Here is a 7,223-nt window from a genome sequence, read left to right on the forward strand (position 1 = left end):
TTCGGCTGCCGAAAGTACTGGTGATGACGCTGTCTTGGGTTCCGCGGTGACCTCTGTCCTGCCGCTCTGCTGGTCTTGGTCTCGTTGCACCGGAATGGCAACCTTTGCCCGATGCCTTGGGCTGCGCTTGCCCCCTTTGCACCAAAGGGGAAACACGGACACTGCGCAGGCCGGCACCCGCCTGGTCTCGATCGTCATGGCTTGCGTCATGGGTTCCTCATGAGGTACCCCTGCCTTGATCTCTCCGCCTCCTCACGAGCCTGCCTGATGAGGCTGCCTCTGAGGAAGCTTTCTGTCGTCCGCCCCGCGAGGCTTGGCCCCTCGCGAGGGTCTTGAGCTTGAGCTGATGAAGATGGGCCGCGCTGGGCCCCCACTTGAGCCACGCCGCAGGCCGCAGGCAGGCAAGTCTGGGGACCCTCGTTCCCAGAACGCCGACATATACCTTCAAGCGCTAACCTCCCCGGCAACGGCGCCAGAAAAGAGCTTGATGTCTACTACACAACCTTCTTCTTGTAGACGTTGTTGGGCCTCCAAGTGCAGAGGTTTGTAGAACAGTAGCAAATTTCCCTCAAGTGGATGACCTAAGGTTTATCAATCCGTAGGAGGCGTAGGATGAAGATGGTCTCTCTCAAACAACCCTGCAACCAAATAACAAAGAGTGTCTTCTGTCCCCAACACACCCAATACAATGGTAAATTGTATAGGTGCACTAGTTCGGCGAAGAGATGGTGATACAAGTGCAATATGGATGGTAGATATAGGTTTTTGTAATCTGAAAATATAAAAACAGCAAGGTAGCATGTGGTAAAAGTGAGCACAAATGGTATTGCAATGCGTTGAAACAAGGCATAGGGTTCATACTTCCACTAGTGCAAGTTCTCTTAACAATAATAACATAATTGGATCATATAACTATCCCTCAACATGCAACAAAGAGTCACTCCAAAGAAACTAATAGCGGAGAACAAACGAAGAGATTATTGTAGGGTACGAAACCACCTCAAAGTTATCCTTTCTGATCGATCTATTCAAGAGTCCGTAGTAAAATAACATGAAGCTATTCTTTCCGTTCGATCTATCATAGAGTTCGTACTAGAATAACACCTTAAGACACAAATCAACCAAAACCCTAATGTCACCTAGATACTCCAATGTCACCTCAAGTATCCGTGGGTATGATTATACGATATGCATCACACAATCTCAGATTCATCTATTCAACCAACACAAAGAACTTCAAAGAGTGCCCCAAATATTCTACTGGAGAGTCAAGACAAAAACATGTGCCAACCCCTATGCATAAGTTCACGAGGGCACGGAACTCGCAACTTGATCACCAAAATATACATCAAGTGGATCACATGATATCCCATTGTCACCACAGATAAGCACGTGCAAGATATACATCAAGTGTTCTCAAATCCTTAAAGACTCAATCCGTTAAGATAACTTCAAAGGGAAAACTCAATCCATTACAAGAGAGTAGAGGGGGAGAAACATCATAAGATCCAACTATAATAGAAAAGCTCGCGATACATCAAGATCGTACCACATCAAGAACACGAGAGAGAGAGAGAGAGAGATCAAACACACAGCTACTGGTACATACCCTCAGCCCCGAGGGAGAACTACTCCCTCCTCGTCATGGAGAGCGCCGGGATGATGAAGATGGCCACCAGAGAGGGATTCCCCCCTCCGGCAGGGTGCCGGAATGGGTCTAGATTGGTTTTCGGTGGCTACGGAGGCTTCTGGCGGCGGAACTCCCGATCTATTCTGATCCCCAATGTTTTTAGGGTATATGGATATATATATATAGGAGGAAGAAGTACGTCGGTGGAGCAACGAGGGGCCCACGAGGATGGAGGGCGCACCCAGGGGGTGGGCGCGCCCCCCTGCACGTGGCTACCTCGTTGCTTGCCTGATGTATACTCCAAGTCTCTTGGATTTCTTCCATTGATAAAATCACGTTCTCGAAGGTTTCCTTCCGTTTGGACTCCATTTGATATTCCTTTTCATCGAAACCCTAAAATAGGCAAAAAAACAGCAATTTGGGTTGGGCCTCCGGTTATTAGGTTAGTCCCAAAAATGGTATAAAAGTGTAAAATAAAGCCCATAAACATCCAAAACGGGTAATATAATAGCATGGAACAATCAAAAATTGTAGATACGTTCGAGACATATCACATATCTGCTGGATAAAGAGCACCTACCTCTTAGGCCTGATTTTGAGGACAAGCAGGTTGTCATGGATGCATCCCATCCTACATGTGCAAAGGCCCAAGAGAAGATTGAGAAGGCAAAAGCTACAAAAGCATCAAAGGAAGCAAGTGCTTCAGGTGCATCAACTATGAATCTCAAGACCAAGCAAGATCAGCTCACCTATCTTCTTAGGGATACCCTGAGAATTGAGGAGAGTCTGGCCAACTTAACCAAGAATCAGGAAAGCTTAGAAAGGATTGTTGAGAGCAAGATGTATGACCTTGATGTGAAGGTCACAAAGATTCAGACCATTGTGGAGAAGCTAAGGGATGATGCTAAGGAAAGAGATGATAGACCCACTACAGACAGGTTCCAGTCAGTGCCAAGGGCACAGAGGTCTTGTGCTGAGCCAGTTGCAGACTTGAGGCCTGCTCATTCTGCTCCTACCACCACAACCCCAGTTGCCCCTCCAGTATCTGCTCCACTAGCTCCACAGACTTCAGCAGAGGCATTTGCAGATGGACTCCTCTCCACGTCGTCTATGCACACCGGAGCTACAAGCCAGAAGACTCCTTCAGGAGCTCCCGGACATCGTGCCTAGAGTGTCGTATAGCACTATACGTTTTTGAACTTTTTGGTAACTTGTTGCCAAAGGGGAGAAAGTGTATAGATCATAGGCTTCGAGAGAGAGTGTATTTTGCTTTTGTTAGTTTTATTTTCCATGCTACTTGCTACTTTTTGATGTCTACTGCGCAACTTTCTTCTTGTAGACTCGTGTTGGGCCTCCAAGCGCAGAGTTCTGTAGGACAGTAGCAAATTTCCCTCAAGTGGATGACCTAAGGTTTATCAATCCATGGGAGGCGTAGGATGAAGATGGTCTCTCTCAAACAACCCTGCAACCAAATAACAAAGAGTGTCTTGTGTCCCCAACACACCCAATACAATGGTAAATTGTATACGTGCACTAGTTCGGTGAAGAGATGGTGATACAAGTGCAATATGGATGGTAGACATAGGTTTTTGTAATCTAAAAATATAAAAACAGCAAGGTAACTAGTAGTAAAAGTGAGCAAAAACGGTATTGCAATGCTTGGAAACAAGGCCTAGGGTTCATACTTTCACTAGTGCAAGTTCTCTCAACAATGATAACATAATTAGATCATATGGCAATAGCTCAACATGCAACAAAAAATCACTCCAAAGTTTCTATCAGAAATCGTAGGACAAAAACGTGCATCAGCCACTATGCATAGATTACCCCAATGTCACCTCGGGAATCCGCGAGTTGAGTGCCAAAACATACATCAAGTGAATCAATAGAACATCCCATTGTCACCACAGATATCCCATCGTGAGACATACATCAAGTGTTCTCAAATCCAATACTCAATCCAACATAGCGAAACCTCAAAGAGCAAGACTCAATTCATCACAAGAAGATGGAGGGAAGAACACCATAAGATCCAACTATAATAACAAAGCTCGTGGTACATCAAGACCATGCTAAATCAAGAACACGAGAGAGAGAGAGAGATCAAACACATAGCTACTGGTACATACCCTCAACCCCGAGGGTCAACTACTCCCTCCTCATCATGGAGAGCGCCGGGATGATCAAGATGGCCACCGATGAACGGTGATGGTTTCCCCCTCTGGCAGGGTGCCAGAACGGGCTCCCGATTGGTTTTTCGTGGCTACAGAGGCTTGCGGCGGCGGAACTCCCGGTCTAGGTTTATTTCTGGGGGTTTCTATATTTATAGGAATTTTTGGCGTCGAGAACAAGTCAGGGGTCCATGAGGTGACGACAAGGCACGGGGCACGCCGTAGGGGGGTGCCCTCCACCCTTGTGGATGCCTCGTGGCTCCTCTGGTCCATCTCCAATACTTCGTGGGCTTCTTTTGGTCCATAAAAAGCGTCGTAAAGTTTCAGCTCGTTTGGACTTCGTTTGGTACTCCTTTTCTGTAAAACTGAAAAACAAGGAAAAACATAAACTGGCACTGGGCTCTAGGTTAATAGGTTAGTCCCAAAAATAATAAAAAATAGCATATAAAACATCCAAGATGGATAATACAATAGCATGGAACAATAAAAAATTATAGATACATTGGAGACGTATCACTTTGGTTGTTCGTTTGTTGCTACTTATGCTACTACGTTTGTCATGCTCGTGAGATACTTATGTGGTCATGTGTTTGATCATACTATGCTTAATCTATGCCTGCATGTCTATCTCTATGATTATTTGTGTATGATCAGTCACTTGTATTTTGGTGATGAGTGCATGTTATTTAGTTCCTATCATTTTGTACGCTCCACCAAGATGTATGTGACATGGTGAAAGAAATATGCCCTAGAGGCAATAATAAAGTTATTGTTTATTTCCTTATTTCATGATAAATGTTTATTATTCATGCTAGAATTGTATTAACCGGAAACATAATACATGTGTGAATACATAGACAAACATAGTGTCACTAATATGCCTCTACTTGACTAGCTCGTTAATCAAAGATGGTTAAGTTTCCTAACCATAGACATGAGTTGTCATTTGATTAACGGGGCCACATCATTAGGAGAATGATGTGATTGACTTGACCCATTCCGTTAGCTTAGCACTTGATCGTTTACTTTGTTGCTATTGCTTTCTTCATGACTTATACATGTTCCTATGACTATGAGATTATGCAACTCCCATTTACCGGAGGAACACTTTGTGTGCTACCAAACGTCACAGCGTAATTGGGTGATTATAAAGGTGCTCTATAGGTGTCTTTGAAGGTACTTGTTGGGTTGGCGTATTTCGAGATTAGGATTTGTCACTCTGATTGTCGGAGAGGTATCTCTGGGCCCACTCGGTAACACACATCACTTAAGCCTTGCAAGCATTGCAACTAATGAGTTAGTTGCAGGATGATGTATTACGGAACGAGTAAAGAGACTTGCCGGTAACAATATTGAACTAGGTATTGAGATACCGACGATCGAATCTTGGGCAAGTAACATACCGATGACAAAGGGAACAACGTATGTTGTTATGCGGTTTGACCGATAAAGATCTTCGTAGAATATGTAGGAGCCAATACGAGCATCCAGGTTCCTCTATTGGTTATTGACCGGAGACGTGTCTCGGTCATGTCTACATAGTTCTCGAACCCGTAGGGTCCGCACGCTTAAAGTTCGATGATGGTTATATTATGAGTTTATGTGTTTTGATATACCGAAGGTAGTTCGGAGTCCCGGATGAGATCGGGGACATGACGAGGAGTCTCGAAATGGTCGAGACATAAAGATCGATATATTGGACGACTATATTCGGACATCGGAAAGGTTCCGAGTGATTCGGGTATTTTTCGGAGTACCGGGGAGTTACGGGAATATGGGGAGAAGAAGTATATGGGCCTTATTGGGCTTTAGGGGAGAGACAGAGGCAGCCCCCCCCCCAATGACTAGTCCGAAAATGGCTAGGGGGAGGGGCGGCGCCCCCTCCTTCCTTCTCTTCCCTCTTCACTTCCTTGTCTCCTACTCATACTACTTGGAAAGGGAGGAATCCTAATCCCGGTGGGAGTAGGACTCCTCCAGGGCGCGCCATAGGGGCCGGCCCTCTCCCCCTCCTCCACTCCTTTGTATACGTGGCCAGGGGCACCCCATAGACAACAATTGATCTCTTGGATCTTTTAGCCGTGTGTGGTGCCCCTCTCCACCATAGTCCACCTCGATAATATCATAGCGGTGCATAGGGAAGCCCTGCGACGGTAGAACATCAACATCGTCACCACGCCGTCGTGTTGACGGAACTCTCCCTCAAAGCTCGGCTAGATCGGAGTTTGAGGGACGTCATCGAGTTGAACGTGTGCAGAACTCGGAGGTGTCGTGCGTTCGATACTTGATCGGTTGGATCGTGAAGACGTATGACTACATCAGCCGCGTTGTGATAACGCTTCCGTTTTCGGTCTACGAGGGTACATGGACACACTCTCCCCTCTCGTTGCTATGCATCACCATGATCTTGCATGTGCGTAGGAAATTTTTGAAATTACTACGTTCCCCAACAGTGGCATCCGAGCCATGTTTTATGCGTTTATGTTATATGCACGAGTAGAACACAAGTGAGTTGTGGGCGATACAAGTCATACTGCTTACCAGCATGTCATACTTTGGTTCGGCGGTATTGTTGGATGAAGCGGTCCGGACCGACATTACGCGTACGCTTACGCGAGACTGGTTCTACCGACGTGCTTTGCACACAGGTGGCTGGCGGGTGTCAGTTTCTCCAACTTTAGTTGAACCGAGTGTGGCTACGCCCGGTCCTTGAGAAGGTTAAAACAGCACTAACTTGACGAACTATCGTTGTGGTTTTGATGCGTAGGTAAGAACTGTTCTTGCTCAGCCCGTAGCAACCACGTAAAACTTGCAACAACAAAGTAGAGGGCGTCTAACTTGTTTTTGCAGGGCATGTTGTAATGTGATATGGTCAAGACGTGATGAGATATAAGTTGTTGTATGAGATGATCATGTTTTGTTGAAGTTATCGGCAATTGGCAGAAGCCTTATGGTTGTCTCTTTATTGCATAAGATGCAAGTGCCAAATAATTGCTTTACTTTATCGCTATGCGATAGCAATAGTTGCAAGAGCAATAGTTGGCGAGACAACCATGTGACGACACATTGATATAGATCAAGATGATGGAGATCATGGTGTCATGCCGGTGACGGTGGAGATCATGACGATGCTTTGGAGATAGAGATCAAAGGCACAAGATAATGATGGCCATATCATGTCACATATTTTGATTGCATGTGATGTTTATCTTTTATACATCTTACTTTGCTTAGTTATGACGGTAGCATTATAAGATGATCTCTCACTAAATTTCAAGATAAAAGTGTTCTCCCTGAGTATGCACCGTTGCCAAAGTTCGTCGTGCCCAGACACCACGTGATGATCGGGTGTGATAAGCTCTACGTCCATCTACAACGGGTGCAAGCCAGTTTTGCACATGCAGAATACTCAGGTTAAACTTGAT

Source organism: Triticum urartu, chromosome 7, assembly GCF_003073215.2.
Source record: "Triticum urartu cultivar G1812 chromosome 7, Tu2.1, whole genome shotgun sequence".
Lineage (NCBI taxonomy): Eukaryota > Viridiplantae > Streptophyta > Magnoliopsida > Poales > Poaceae > Triticum > Triticum urartu.